Source organism: Cupressus sempervirens, chromosome 3 (assembly GCF_028749045.1).
Source record: "Cupressus sempervirens isolate cs-2001-9-10 chromosome 3, ASM2874904v1, whole genome shotgun sequence".
Lineage (NCBI taxonomy): Eukaryota > Viridiplantae > Streptophyta > Pinopsida > Cupressales > Cupressaceae > Cupressus > Cupressus sempervirens.
In genome coordinates, this window is record NC_143120.1 from 39,852,094 (window position 1) to 39,869,165 (window position 17,072).

Here is a 17,072-nt window from a genome sequence, read left to right on the forward strand (position 1 = left end):
TTTAAATAAAAACTCATTGAGGTAAAGGAACTTAACCTAACATGTGATATTTAGGCTAAATTAGGAAAACTATATCAATTGATGAATATACAAAGAAATTGAAGTCACAAAATTGGAAAACTAGATTAGAGAATGCTAGAATGCAGGTTGATGAAACCATTAGAGAATATATTCAAAGGATTACTTAAATTGTAATAGGGATAAAGAGAATAGGAGGAACTATAACAAAACATGAAGTTGTTCTGAAAACTCTTAGATCTTTAATACTAGCCTACGAGAACAAGGCCAGTGCAATTGAGGAAGGCATTCCTCTCATTGGAAATTTTAATATGGAAATGTTAATTGATAAGTTACAAGCTTTTGAAACCACACTATTGAAATATTTTTTGCCTAGAATTGAGACCACATTTAAAGATAGTGTACAATATAAGGATAAAAGAGTACTAAACAAGAGTGCAAGCACCAACAACATAAATCTGTGAGAACATGCCAACAATGGGTAGAAATTGAAGAAGAAGAAGAAATAAAATTGGATGAACTTTAAGCTTTGATTGTGAAGAGAGAACATAGAGGTAAGGGAGTATTTAAAGACAATTTACCTATACACTATTATACATACAATAAAATCGCTTAGTTTGTATCAAAATGTCCTAAAAGAAAATCTAAGATTAAACCTAGACCCTAAAAGTCAAATTTTTCTAAAGAATATCTTTATGTTAGTAATGATGAGATTGAGATTAAGGATATTAAGTTTGAAGGTTGTGATAATGAAGATGAAATGAGTTTTATTTCTATTAAAGAGGAAAGTCTCATTAAAGAAGAAAAAAACACGTGTTTCACATGTTTAGAGAAAGAGAAAAAACTAGATTATAGAAAATGAATGTTCACATCATATGACAGGTGACAAAGATTATGGAGTAGAAAAAGTATGATGGAGGTGTTGTCAGAGTTTATGAGAATGCACATTTCTTGATAAAAGGAAAACATTCGATATCACTTGATGGTAAGACTAATAGTGATGATGTTTTATTTTTTGATGACTTGAAACACTTTTAAGTAGTGATTAGCTTTTGGACAAGGGTTATTGTTTAAAATTTAGTGATAAGAAATGTTTAATCAAGGATAAGGAAGGAAATGAGATTTTGACTAACACTATGACTAGAGCTAATGTATTTTAGTTACATCCCTATGAGATAAGTTGTTTTATTGCAAAAGTTGATGATAGTTGGCTATGGCATAGAAGATTTTGTCATAACAATTTTGATAACATAGTGAAGGTCAATAATTCCAATGCAGTCGGATATCTACCTAAGATTATGAAACCTTCTAACATGATGTGTAAAGAGTGTGTGATGACAATGCAAAAAAGAAGTAAATTTCAGAGTAAAGCATTTATTACTTCAAAGAATTTGGAGATTATACACATAGACTTGTGTGGACCTACCAAGACAAGAAAAATCTATGTTGAGGGGTTTTTTATTCATTTCATTAATGATTTTAGTAGAATGATGTGTGTTACTCTCTTAAGAGAGAAATATTTAGCATTTGACAAGATCCTTAAAATAAAATTTGATAATGAATTAAAGATAAAATGTTTAAGGTCTAAGACTGATGTAGGAGAATCCTAGGGTAGTTGGAAATCCTACATGCTAGAGTGGTTTTGATCTTGGAACTTTGGAGAATGCGGTCATTATTAGTGCGGTATTGACTGAGGAGTTTGGTCACTGAAGGAGCTCAGTCGCTAAAGGTACTAGGCTACTAAGGGAGGTAGGCATATACTGCATTGTTTGGCTTATACTATGTTTCTAAATATTCACTATATTGATCGATGTGTGTTGGTTGTTTGGCACCTGTGGAACTTGGCAATGCTTGTGGGAGCTTGACAATGCTTGTCATTTTTGTTGATTCTCGGTAGCGTGGCACATCGAATGGAGTTCTTGTGGATTGGATCAAATGACTTGGTGTATTCAATGTGTGTGATCACGATGTGGATCGGTTGTGGGGATGTATGTACTTATTTGGGCCTTGGTTCTTTATCCTAGGTACATTTAATGGGTGTTGTAAGATGACTAAGGAATTTTGTATTTAGTATCTGTTGCAGGATGACTTGTGGCTCAAATACATGTATTTAATGTAAAGGTTTATTTAATTGTAACTTTCTAGGCCAACTTGTGGCTTAGTTGGGTATAAGTAGAGGGTCTTGTGGAGTCTTGGATCATTATTATCCAACATGGAGAAGATGGAGTAGATGAGAGAGAGAAGTTTGTTAGTAGAGCCAATAGTTGCAGCTTGGGGAATGAGGAGATTACTTGATGGCCTACGAGCATAAGTTTAGATCTCGTTGGAGGTTTTTACCAAAGTGTTGTTGTGTTATAGATCTCAACTACCTAGGGTTTGGGTTGGATCTCGAGGGATCTTGTAGAACTATTATTGCTTTGTATTTGCTCACATTGCATGTAATAAATTTTTTTTAGGAATAAGGGATTGCGTTTGGTATCAAATATTGTATCTTGTGTTGTGTTTTTGTTGTGTGGTTAATTTTTTGGGGGCTAGAACATCTACTTTGGGGATTCTCCCACCTTGCACTACATCAAGTAGTATCAAAGCCTAGTTGACTTTGTGGAGTTGAAGGTTGGATTTGGTTGATCTTGTGGATTTGTTTCTTTGGGTTTACGAAGATCTTGGAAGATTCCTCAAGAAGATTGGACCCTAGGGAAATTTATGATCTCTGTGACGCTGTAGAGATCATGATTTCAGAGAAGGTGAGATCAGATTTTAGATAAGAGCTACAGTTGATGAAGAATGATATCATGAGAGTTATTTATGGTGTACTTAGGAATGTGGGTTGTGAGGATGGATATGAGGAAGCTCTTGACGACTTTGAAATTGTTGGATCTAGTGGTGAAGACATAACTGATCGAATAAAGAGACCTATGGAAGATAGGGATGGTTGATTGGATGGGTTTGGATCTTAATTGAAGTTGAAACATTAGATTAATATTTCTAATTTCTCAGGTACTTTAAATCTTGAAGACTTGATTGATTGGATTGGTGAATTGGAAGACTACTTTGAGTTAGAGGATATTAGTGATCTAGTCAGAGTGAGGTTGGCACAAACTAAGTTGAAAGGACATGCTTCTTTATGGTGGAAAAAATTACAAAGGGATAGAGGAAGAAGGTGAAATAAAAATCACTAGATGGAGATTAATGGTGACTAAATCGAAGGCTAAGTTCATTCCTACTAATTATGAACTTGAGTTGTATAAGAGATTACAAAATTTGAAGCAGAAGGATTTGTCTATGAAGGATTATACTAAGGAGTTCTACAAGTTAACAACTCGGCCTGGGCATAGAACTTTCTAAGGAGAAGGTGGCTTAGTACATTAATGGTTTGAGATTTAATATTCGATTGAGGATGTTTATCAATATGCTCTAAAGGAAGAAGATAAGTTAAAAAGAAGAAATCAAGGTAGTTCAAAGGAGAAGCAAGATAACTCGAAAAAGGATAAATAGAGTGTAGAAGACGAACCAAAACCCATTGACCCAAGGAAGAGGATGGGTAAGGTTTCCTTTAAACGTAATTGTTTCTGTTGTGGTGAAGAAGGATATAGAGCTTATGAATATTCACAGAAGACTGGTGATGGAAGAGATGCTATTGTGAATGAGGCTAAAGGCTCAGTCAATGAACCCAAAAGGGAAGGAGAGAGCTTACTAGCCTGACAAGTACTATTTGGTAAATGAATTTTGGAACCTTATCAAAGGAGTAATTTGTTTAGAACTCGTTGTAAGTCTAATGGTAAAATTTGCAATGTGATTGTGGATGGTGGTAGTATTGATAACCTTGTTCCTAAGGAAATGGTTTAGAAACTTGGTTTGAAGAGAGTGAGACATCCTTGTCCTTATAGGATTGGTTGGTTACAAGATGAACATGCTTTGGAAGTAAGGGAGCAACTAGTGTCTTGTTGATTCTCATATTGGGAAGTATAAGGATTAAGTGTTGTGTGATATTGTGGACATGATTAGTTGTCACATATTACTTGGTAGACCTTGGTAGTATGATTGCAGGGCTATGCATGATTGTGTTAAGAATATATTTACAATCGAGAAAGTTGGCAGGAATTTTTCACTAATTCATTTGAAAAATGAAGAACTCAATAGTAGGAACCTGAGCTTTGGGAACCGAGTTGAGATGACGGATTCTTAGAGGGTTAAAGATCAATATAGAAAATAAACATGTGCTACAGTGAGCAAGGATGTGTAGAATTAGAGAAACCATGTGAGTGTTGCTAAAAAGGATTGACATAAGTGGAATTAAGGGAAGAGTGTGAAAGGTGATAACTTGGAGGATATGTATGCGAAGAACCATTTCAAGATTTATGCATTGAATCCCATAAGATGTTCTTCGAGTTGTTAAGAACATCTTTTCATACCTAGGGTGTCTGATGTAGGAGCATCCTAGGGTAGTCGGCAATCCTATATTCTGGAATGGTTCTCATCTTGGAGTTGGAGAACTTAGTTGTTATTGGGTAGTTTTGGATGCAGTATTGACCGATGAGCTCAATCATTGAAGGAGCTTGGTCATTAAAGGTGCTCAGAAACTAAGGGAACTAGACATGTACTACATTTCTTGGCTTATACTATGTTGCTCGGTATTCATTGTAGTGATCGATGTGTGTTGGTTGTTCGGCACCTGTGGAACTTGGTAGTGCTTGTGTGAGCTTGACGATGCTTGTGGTTTTTGCAGATGCTCGATAGTGTGGCACATTGAATGGAGTTCTTGTGGATTGGATCGATCAACTTGGCATATTTAATGTGTGTGATCATGATGTGGATCGATTGTGGGATGTATGAATTTATTTAGGCCTTGGATCTTTGTCCTAGGTGCATTTAATGGGTGTTGTAAGCCGACTAAGACATTTTGTATTTAATTTTTGTTGTACATTGACTTGTGGCTCAAATATGTATTCAATGTAAGGGTTTAATTATTTTGTAACTCTAGGTCAACCTGTGGCTTAGTTGGGTATAAGTATAAGGTCTTGTGAAGTCTTCAATCATTATGATCCAACATGAAGAAGATGGAATAGCTGATAGGGTGAATTTTGTTGGTAGAGCTAGTAGCTATGGCTTGGGGAACAAGGAGATGACTTGTAGGCTTGCGAGCACAAGTTTAGATCTCATTGGAGGTTTCAACTAGAATGTTGTTGTGTTACAGATTTGGATTAGCTAGGGTTTAGGTTGGATCTTGAGGGATCTTGTAGAACTATTAGTTTCTTTGTACTCTTTCATAACCGGGAAGGCTTTACAACTCAACACACTACATGTAATCAGTTCTTTTTTATAAATAAAGGATTGAGTTTGGTATCAGATCTTGTATCTTGTATTGTGTTTCTGTCGTTTGGTTAATTGTTGGGGGCTAGGACATCTCCTTTGGGAATTCTTTTTCCTTGCACCAGGCATCAGAAAAAGATACATAATTAACATCTAATTAGTTCAACACATATTGTGAGGATAATAGAATTCAGGGACAAACTTCAGCCCCTAAAACACCACAACATAATGAAATAGTAGATAGAAGAAATAGGACAGTTTGTGAGGCAATAAGAGAAATGTTGCTTGAGGGTAAGTGACATATGTGCATTTGAGAGAAGCCATATACACCATGAACAGAGTTTAGATTAGAAAAGGAACATGTTACCTTATGAACTTTGGTTTGGTCATACATCTACTATTAAATCTTTCATAATTTTTGGAAGCAAATGTTATATCAAAAGAGATGATAAAATATGGAAGTTTGATCTTAGAAGTGATGAAGGTATATTTCTTGGATATTCTACTAAAAGTAAGGGTTACAAATGTTATAATTTAAGGCCAAAGAAGATTGTTAAAAGTGCAAATGTAAGTGTTTAGTGGTGAAATGGAGACCAATGAATTTAGTAATATAAATTATGTGAAATAATTTCTTTAACTAACCACTTTTACACTAAAATTTAAAAGACAAGAGAAATAGGGGCTTCCAAACACAACTCTCAATATAATCCAAGTTAGATTAGCAAAACTCAAGGGATGTCAATGCTAAACTCAAATTGCATCAATTAAACATGCACACAAGTCCTCTTTTATGTAATGTTAATTTGATTAAAGATGTGTAAATGTAAATGTGAAATTGAACCAATTGATTAAATGAGAAGAGTAAGATAGATCTAGGTGCTAAATATATGCAATTAACCTAATTAAGATATGAAAATAGGTCTAGACTAAAAGTGCAATGAATGATGAAGTACTCACCTTGAAATGTATAAGGGAATATGCCTTTTTGCTCTAAAAATCATGTATCTACACCTCTGGCTGAACTTGCAATGGTGAATTTGTGCTTAGAGAGTTTTCATGAATATTTTTGAAACATAAGGCTTGTCTAATGTTATATACAACTCTATACAACATATAATCCTAACAAAGATAATTGATTCATTTTTTATATATTTAATTAATTATGTGTATTGATTTAGTTAAGAATTGAATAAATAATTAATAGTGACTAATCACTTCTTTATTATGGTGTTGTTAAGAGTTAAAATAGATTTATTGTGAAGTGTTGGTAATAGTTAAAATGTAACTAGTTAAGTTAAATACATGAGGATCTACTTAAGAACTAGTTGATTAATTGATAAGAGAACGTGATGGAATTAGTAAGATCAATTAAATAATTGTCCATGGTGGTGTTTAGAGTTAATTAACTAAGTGGAATTCACGTGTAATATTAAAGAATGTGGAGATAACTATCTTCATACTTTTCTATTTTAATCATTTTGTACATCCTTTACTTCAATAAGTCTAATAAAGAAAAGTATTGTCTTTTCCAACTTTAAAAGCTTAACATGTTCTATTATTTATTTTCCAATACAATCAAATATAGATGTTTGTTTATCCTTTACTTCAACTAGACCCAATAAAGAAAAGAATTGTCTTTACTAACTTTGAAAGCTAAACATGTTTTATGATTATTTTTCAATTTTTTATAATCAAATATTGATATTTAACTTTTTTTAACTTTCAAAAATATATAAACTTCCACCACACAAAAAAGTTGGAAGTCTCCAAATTTATTTGACATCTTTTATTAAACAAAAAAAAAGAAATAGAAACGTAAAGTAAAGAATTCTTTTAAATGATTTTCCATGATCAAGCATAGAATATTGAAGTGTGCAATGGTTAAGAAAGAATATATAGAAATAGAAACATAAAGTAAAGAATTCTTTTAAATGATTTTCCATGATCAAGCATAGAATATTGAATTGTGCAATGGTTAAGAAAGAATATTAAATTCCTTCACCAAATTGATTTCCTTCGAACATAGAAGAAATTGATAATAATTAACAGTATAAATGCCAATGCATGTTAATGAAATAGCAGTACAATTGCAGTTGAGAACAGAGGAAGTGCAGGCAACTCAACTTAATTCCAGATCAAATGGATACCTCAAAGATTTCCAATTCCAAGTAAGAAAATTAAATGAAACTATAATTATCATTATTGTTGTTGTATTTTATTGGGAGGTTTAATTTTGTTTCAATTTGCAATGGCTTTTGTTTACAGGGCTGAAGAGAACATCACCTATTTTGTGGGCAGCCATCTCATTTTAAAAGCTTGGGAAGCATGCCAAAACGCTTACAAGTACAGAGATTTCTATAAATTTGAATATAAAAACGTTTGGATCATTGCATTTAGTGGCTCCCAAAATTCAAGAGAGTATATGACAGACACTGACTTTGATGAATGCAACATCAGTGATTATAATAATGGAGAATTTGAGTGTCTGCGAGACGGTGATTCAGAAAACCCAAAGCCAACTGTGGTACGAAAAGCTTTTTTAGACAGATTTCTTTGCATATTGCGATCATCCAACCTCAAGAATAAGGTTAGTATTATTATTTCAAATTTGTAAATATCATTCTTGCTAAAATGTGGGAGAAATTGTGTTAATGAAAACAAGGATTTTCATTATGATCTTGTTTAGTAGTCATTATTAGTGGACATTTTAATAGTTTTATTTCATTTTTTAATAATTTTCTTTGAGGTGTTGCTTTATAGTTTATTTTGTAGATTATATTTCTATTTGTGAAAATTATAAAAATGAAAATTTAGATTTTAGACACAAAGTAGTTAATTATTTTTTGTTTAAATTTTATTAAGTGTTAATGTTTAATAATCATAATTTTTTTTTGTAAAATGAATATTAATCTATAAAATATTCATAACATTTATATAATTATTTTGAACAAATTATATCATTGGAGATTTCTGTATAACTATATTTTTTTTCACTTTTTGTGCAACAAAAATATTTTATTTTCACATTTCTCTCTCATTTACTCTCTATCATTTTAAAAAAAACATGGATTGGAGCAAAAAGTCATAACATGAGACCTAAGATTGTGTTCTCCTTCGTTAAAATTAATGTCAAATTCTAGAATTATTTTATGCAAATACATATTAAATGAGCTCTCCCATGTTGCCTCTCCCCTCTCTTTCCCTCTTTCTCCCTCCATCCTTCTCTACATTTATCTTATTTTTTCCTTTAACCATCCTCTTTCTTTCTCTTTATAACTCTCTTTTATCCCTTACCTCTCTCCGCCCCTCTCTCCTTTCTCTTGATCTTTCTCCCTCCCTCCTTCCCTACCTCCATCTTCCTTTTCATTTCACCGCCTCTCCTCCTCCCTAAATCCCTTCATCTTTCCTTCCTCCATCTACCTATCCCATTTCTCTCCCTCTTTCCTTCCCTACCACCATCTTTTATTTCCATTACCCATCTATCTTCCTCTCTCCCTCCCTAACTCTCTTCTTCTTCCTTTCCTCTCTATGCCTCTCCTCTTTCTTAACTTTTCTCTCTCCCGCCAACCTTTTGTAGCTTTGTCTTCTTTTTCCTTTAACCATCTATTTTTCACTCTCCCTTTCTAACTCTCTTCCTCTTTTTTTTGTCTCTCCCTCCCTAACTCTCTCCCTCTCCCCTTTCTCTCTTTCTCTTTCTCCATCCCTCTTTCCCTACCTTCATCTTCTTTTTCTTTTAACCACCTCTCTTCCTCTCTCCTTGTCTAACTCTCTTTCTCTTCCTTTATTCTCTCTACCTCTCCCCTTTCTCTCCTTCTTTCTCGCTCCCTCCTTCCCTTCCTTCGTCTTCTTTTTCCTTTAACCATCTCTTCCCGTTTCCCTCCCTAACTCTCTCTGTTTCCCTCTTTGTCTCTCTCCCTCTCCCCCTTTCTCCCTCCTTGCTTTCTTACCATTGTCTTCCTTTTCTTTTGACTCTCTCTTCCTCTTTCCTTTTATAGCTCTCTTTCTCTTCCTTTCCTCTCTCTACCTCTCCCCTTTCTCTCCCTCCCTCCTTCCCTACTTTTTTCTTATCTTCCTTTAACCATCTCTCTTCATCTCTTGATGCCTACCTCTCTTCCTCTTTATTTCCTCTCTTTGTCTCTCCTCTTTGTCTCCCTTTTTATGCCTCCCTCTTTCCCTACCCCGGTCTTATTTTTCATTCAATCATTTCTCTTCTTGTCTTCCTCCCTCACTCTCTTCCTCTTCCTTTCCTCTCCTTCCCCACACCTTTCTCTCCCTCTTTCTCCCTTCCACCTTTCCTACCTCTGTCTTCTTTTTCCTTTAACCATCTCTCTTGCTCTCTCCCTCCCTAACTCTCTTCCCCTTCCTTTCACTCACTCGGCATCTTCACTTTTATTTTTTCTTCACATTCCCTCCTTCCTTATGTTTGACTTATTTTACCTTTAACCATCTCTCTTACTCCTTCTTTAACTCTCTTCTTCTTCCTTTCAATCTTTTTGCCTCTTTCCTTTCTCTCCCTCTTCTCCCTCCCTTCTCCTTTACCTTCATCTTCTTTTCATTGTTTCTATTGCTAGTTCTCAATATTCTTTTAATTATATAACTATTTTTTCAAGTGAAAAATCTAGACATAAATATATAGTCTATCAATAATTGTCTTCTTACCATCCTATCATTAGAATCATTCAGATATTATAAACTGAAAATGAACTTGTTAAACTATTCTATACTTGAAAATAAAAATAAAGAATAATTTAATAACACCTTTAGAAACTGACCTGTCCAACATGAATGCACACAACATAGAATATGAAACCTACTAGATTTTCTAAAGCTTCTTCTTTAACATACATATTAATCTTCTCAACCTTTAGTCTGATTTTTCCCTAAAAACTCTTTTTTCCAGAATAGAACTTTACAAATATCCAACAAAGACAATTGTCATAGCAACAACACATTTATAGATATAAAGAAATTGACCAGTCCAACATAAATGCACACCATAATATATGAAACCCATTAGATTTCCTAAACTTTCCTCTTAAACATTCATATTAGTTTCCTCATACTTTGGTCTGAGATTTTTCCCTCAGAAACTCTTAACAAAGACAATTGTGAAAGCAACATATGACATCTAGTCTTTATATATTTTTATAATAACTAGTACATCACATCTTGTACCATCGTTTGTATCACGTTTGACCTCTTTCTATTTCCAACACTGGAGACATATTCATTATGTATGAATATGGTTTTGGAGTGCATCTCTGCAAATAAATTGCATACATAGGCCAATAGATCATTGCAAACCTTTCCTAAACATGTTCTTGTAGCTTTCTCACACAGACTCTTATGATATACTCTTTTCGATAAGCATTCTCAAAGAACACAAATGGGTTTCCTGCCACATGAAATGAAAAAGAAGAACATGAAAGAAAGTTGCTGTCCCACATATTACAGAGACGTGTGGAATGGAGTTGACATGAATCCTGCTGGAAATATACTTAACTTGAATTAAACTCCAGCCGCTTGAAAAGCCCTAAATTCCAAAACTGTCAATCTCTTGTAGTTATCGAGCTTAGTTATCCTTTACTTCATGGACAAAATAAGTTTTGATTTCTTCTAGTTTTCTAATTTGCTGAATACTTCTCTCTGAAAAGGGGTTCAATAAACCAAAATCCCAAATCGGTGTTTTGGTGTGAAAGGTCTGCTTAAGAGAGACTACAACATTGAGTGTGGCCATACATTCTAAAACAAACTTCTGAGCACTAATCTTTTCATCTACTTTGATTGTTTTTCTGTTGTTGTTTATCATCCCAACAAAGCATAACCTTGCAGGTTCTCGAAGCTCATAAAGCTCAGAATGGTAACAATGAGAAGAAGACTATAATCTTCACAGGCCATTCCTTTGGTGGAGCAATAGCATCCCTGGCGACACTGTGGGCACTCGGGAAGAACCCTCAAGTCTCCTCACTGTGCATCACATTTGGGTGTCCATTAGTGGGAGACAAGGTATTTTCCAAGGCAATTGAAAGAGAAAAGTGGTCTCCCAACTTCTGTCACATAGTTTCAAGGCATGACATTGTCCCCAGAATTTGCTTCTCGCCATTCAAATCAGCACCAGTCTCCAAAGCCCTGGAGGAGCTGCTGCCCTACTGGTACGACTCCATGAAGAATCAGAACAAGCAAGAAAATCAGAAGCCACTTCAGGATGGAAGCCATCCACTGCCAAAAGAGGATTCTCAGGAGTTTATAAGGCAGGTAATCCGTGATGCATGTCAAGTAGTAACACATGAGACTACATCTCTTGTTGTGGGGCCTGCTAATTTGGTAGGAGGTGCTGCGAGAGAGCTGATAAAGAGGAGTCCTTATAGGCCATTTGGTTATTATGTCTTCTGCTCCACCAGTGGTACTGTCTGCTGTATAGAAAACCCAGAGACCTCACTGCATATGTTGTATTTTTCTCTTGAAAACTGCAAGTTATTTGGGGCTTGCATCATGGAGCACATTGAGTACGAGAAAACAATAAAACACATTGCCAAAAGTTCAGGTCCGACAGCATCATGTTCAAAGACTGTGAAGTCTGAGAGATCCTCGGCAGCTGATGTTAGAATTGACTTACAGTTGGAAGCAATGGGGATTGGTAATCAGGTAAAACAAGAACTTTAATTCTGTAACATTGTTTCTGTTTTTTAAGTTTCCTCAAAGGATAAGAGTTACGATAAAAGTTAATTACATTTATTTTCCCCTGTTTTAACAGAATGTTCAAGCTTGGCTTGGACTAAAAGCTATTGAAGACAAGAAGAATAAATTGAGCACAAACATGGAGCAACAAAATATAAAGCTGGACGAGATTCAGGACTGCATGGCTGAACTGGAATGGTACAAAACAAGGTGTGAAGTTGAACCACAGGATGGCTTGACTGATTACTATAAATCCTTCAAGAGTCACATAACAGAGAATGATATGAAGGCAAACAAAAACAGGTTAAAGCTTGCTGCTTTTTGGGACAGAATAACCGAACTAGTGGAGAAAGAAGAATTGCCTAATGATCTCCCCAGTCAAGTGAAGTGGGTGAATGCAGGGACTGAATACAGATTGCTTGTTGAGCCTCTTGATATTGCACATTATTATCGCCTTGGCAAGCATAAAGATTCAGGGCATTATATTGATAATGGCAGACCTAGACGCCATAAGCTTCTTCAGAAATGGTTGGAGGACAGGGAGAAAAAAGGGGGAATGCAACCAAAGCAACGAACCCAAGAACGGGATCCATGCTCTTGGGCTCGTGATGAAGAAGCTTTCTCCTCAACTGCCGATGGTTCCAATGATGCCAACATATTGAACAATTGAATGGAATGAACAGTGCAAGCTTTCCAAAGATGCTGTTTTTCATGATTCTACATTCATGAACTGGTGGAAGAAATTTCTTTGGATACGTTATAATGGAGCAGGAACATAGACAATGATTGATAAGTTGTATATTTAATATAGATTGCAGGCTGGAGTCTCAGATATATCTGTAGCACACAACCTAACATGAATAGGGGTACATGGACATGGTAAATATATCTATATGACTGTTAGAGTGTCTAGTCCTAAGACGTTTAATGTATTTTTAGCAGTGTAAATGCTTTGGCAGATAAATTTAATATTTGAGAGAGTATAGTTCACAAAGGAACTACAGTTGAATAGCTCGAGGGTGTTGGCTTATATAGAATGCTCGTTAGCTAGATCCCAACAATATGTATCTAAAGTTTAACCCCAAGGATTTAAATATATATAATGCTAAACAATATGCTGATAGATTCATTTGCAATATAAAAGTGTAAAAGGGCTACCTTTAAACATTATGCATTAAGGAAAAAATTAAGTTTGAAAAAAGTTAGTCAATTTTATTGATTTAACACTTTTCGTCTAGGAATCAAAACTTAATGTGTGATGTTTAAGCTGGGCGATACAACTAAAGAATATAAGGGATACCCTTTGTTGCAGAGCATGATCATATGTAATTGTTTAATAGTTTAGTTGATATAGACTTTATAATAAAAAAACTATTGAATAATTCTAATTATGGTTCAATTATAACATTAAGTATATGTGCAAGTGTATGTGTAGTTGATAAAAAAATAATATAATATTTTAATAAATAGATATGATCATAAGTAATATAATAGTGAGTAAAATTAGAATATTTTTTTGATTTTTAAAATTCATTGACACGTATGTTGAGGGTTTTTTTATTCATTTCATTAATGATTTTAGTAGAATGATGTGTGTTACTCTCTTAAGAGAGAAATATTTAGCATTTGACAAGATCCTTAAAATAAAATTTGATAATGAATTAAAGATAAAATGTTTAAGGTCTAAGACTGATGTAGGAGAATCCTAGGGTAGTTGGAAATCCTACATGCTAGAGTGGTTTTGATCTTGGAACTTTGGAGAATGCGGTCATTATTAGTGCGGTATTGACTGAGGAGTTTGGTCATTGAAGGAGCTCAGTCGCTAAAGGTACTAGGCTACTAAGGGAGGTAGGCATATACTGCATTGTTTGGCTTATACTATGTTTCTCAATATTCACTATATTGATCGATGTGTGTTGGTTGTTTGGCACCTATGGAACTTGGCAATGCTTGTGGGAGCTTGACAATGCTTGTGATTTTTGTTGATTCTCGGTAGCGTGGCACATCGAATGGAGTTCTTGTGGATTGGATAAAATGACTTGGTGTATTCAATGTGTGTGATCACGATGTGGATCGGTTGTGGGGATGTATGTACTTATTTGGGCCTTGGTTCTTTATCCTAGGTACATTTAATGGGTGTTGTAAGATGACTAAGGAATTTTGTATTTAGTATCTGTTGCAGGATGACTTGTGGCTCAAATACATGTATTTAATGTAAGGGTTTATTTAATTGTAACTTTCTAGGCCAACTTGTGGCTTAGTTGGGTATAAGTAGAGGGTCTTTTGGAGTCTTGGATCATTATTATCCAACATGGAGAAGATGGAGTAGATGAGAGAGAGAAGTTTGTTAGTAGAGCCAGTAGTTGCAGCTTGGGGAATGAGGAGATTACTTGATGGCCTGCGAGCATAAGTTTAGATCTCGTTGGAGGTTTTTACCAAAGTGTTGTTGTGTTATAGATCTCAACTACCTAGGGTTTGGGTTGGATCTCGAGGGATCTTGTAGAACTATTATTGCTTTGTATTTGCTCATAATCGAGAAGGCCTTGCATCCTAACACATTGCATGTAATCAATTTTTTTTAGGAATAAGGGATTGCGTTTGGTATCAGATATTGTATCTTGTGTTGTGTTTTTGTTGTGTGGTTAACTTTTTGGGGGCTAGAACATCTACTTTGGGGATTCTCCCACCTTGCACTACATCAAGTAGTATCAAAGCCTAGTTGACTTTGTGGAGTTGAAGGTTGGATTTGGTTGATCTTGTGGATTTGCTTCTTTGGGTTTACGAAGATCTTGGAAGATTCCTCAAGACGATTGGACCCTAGGGAAATTTATGATCTCTGTGACGCTGTAGAGATCATGATTTCAGAGAAGGTGAGATCAGATTTTAGATAAGAGCTACAGTTGATGAAGAATGATATCATGAGAGTTATTTATGGTGTACTTAGGAATGTGGGTTGTGAGGATGGATATGAGGAAGCTCTTGACGACTTTGAAATTGTTGGATCTAGTGGTGAAGACATAACTGATCAAATAAAGAGACCTATGGAAGATAGGGATGGTTGATTGGATGGGTTTGGATCTTAATTGAAGTTGAAACATTAGATTAATATTTCTAATTTCTTAGGTACTTTAAATCTTGAAGACTTGATTGATTGGATTGGTGAATTGGAAGACTACTTTGAGTTAGAGGATATTAGTGATCTAGTCAGAGTGAGGTTGGCACAAACTAAGTTGAAAGGACATGCTTCTTTCTGGTGGAAAAAATTACAAAGGGATAGAGGAAGAAGGTGAAATAAAAATCACTAGATGGAGATTAATGGTGACTAAATTGAAGGCTAAGTTCATTCCTACTAATTATGAACTTGAGTTGTATAAGAGATTACAAAATTCGAAGCAGAAGGATTTGTCTATGAAGGATTATACTAAGGAGTTCTACAAGTTAACAACTCGGCCTGGGCATAGAACTTTCTAAGGAGAAGGTGGCTTAGTACATTAATGGTTTGAGATTTAATATTCGATTGAGCATGTTTATCAATATGCTCTAAAGGAAGAAGATAAGTTAAAAAGAAGAAATCAAGGTAGTTCAAAGGAGAAGCAAGATAACTCGAAAAAGGATAAACAGAGTGTAGAAGACGAACCAAAACCCATTGACCCAAGGAAGAGGATGGGTAAGGTTTCCTTTAAACGTAATTGTTTCTGTTGTGGTGAAGAAGGATATAGAGCTTATGAATATTCACAGAAGACTGGTGATGGAAGAGATGCTATTGTGAATGAGGCTAAAGGCTCAGTCAATGAACCCAAAAGGGAAGGAGAGAGCTTACTGGCCTTACAAGTACTATTTGGTAAAAGAATTTTGGAACCTTATCAAAGGAGTAATTTGTTTAGAACTCGTTGTAAGTCTAATGGTAAAATTTGCAATGTGATTGTGGATGGGGGTAGTATTGATAACCTTGTTGCTAAGGAAATGGTTTAGAAACTTGGTTTGAAGAGAGTGAGACATCCTTGTCCTTATAGGATTGGTTGGTTACAAGATGAACATGCTTTGGAAGTAAGGGAGCAACTAGTGTCTTGTTGATTCTCATATTGGGAAGTATAAGGATTAAGTGTTGTGTGATATTGTGGACATGATTAGTTGTCACATATTACTTGGTAGACCTTGGCAGTATGATTGCAGGGCTATGCATGATTGTGTTAAGAATATATTTACAATCAAGAAAGTTGGCAGGAAGTTTTCACTAATTCATTTGCAAAATGAAGAACTCGGTAGTAGGAACCTGAGCTTTGGGAGCCGAGTTGAGATGAAGGATTCTGAGAGGGTTAAAGATCAATATAGAAAATAAACATGTGCTATAGTGAGAAAGGATGTGTAGAATTAGAGAAACCATGTGAGTGTTGCTAGAAAGGATTGACATAAGTGGAATTAAGGGAAGAGTGTGAAAGGTGATAACTTGGAGGATATGTATGCGAAGAACCATTTCAAGATTTATGCATTGAATCCCATAAGATGTTCTTTGAGTTGTTAAGAACATCTTTTCATACCTAGGGTGTCTGATGCAGGAGCATCCTAGGGTAGTCGGCAATCCTATATTCTGGAATGGTTCTCATCTTGGAGTTGGAGAACTTAGTTGTTATTGGGTAGTTTTGGATGCAGTATTGACCGATGAGGTCGATCATTGAAGGAGCTTGGTCATTAAAGGTGCTCAGAAACTAAGGGAACTAGACTTGTACTACATTTCTTAGCTTATACTATGTTTCTCGGTATTCATTGTAGTGATCGATGTTTGTTGGTTGTTCGGCACCTGTGGAACTTGGTAGTGCTTGTGTGAGCTTGACGATGCTTGTGGTTTTTGCAGATGCTCGATAGTGTGGCACATTGAATGGAGTTCTTGTGGATTGGATCAATCAACTTGGCATATTTAATTTGTGTGATCATGATGTGGATCGATCGTGGGATGTATGAACTTATTTAGGCCTTGGATCTTTATCCTAGGTGCATTTAATGGGTGTTGTAAGCCGACTAAGACATTTTGTATTTAATTTTTGTTGTACATTGACTTGTGGCTCAAA

The 17,072-nt window shown here is 35.1% G+C and overlaps 1 pseudogene across 1 annotated transcript; it reads left to right on the forward strand.

The window, feature by feature from the left end:
- Window positions 1-7,401: 7,401 nt before the first annotated feature.
- On the forward strand, window positions 7,402-13,017 carry LOC149564685 (protein EDS1-like; annotated as a pseudogene). Its single transcript, XR_016361888.1, has 4 exons — window positions 7,402-7,496; window positions 7,594-7,915; window positions 11,161-11,973; window positions 12,083-13,017. The product of XR_016361888.1 is annotated as a protein EDS1-like (transcript).
- Window positions 13,018-17,072: the final 4,055 nt, after the last annotated feature.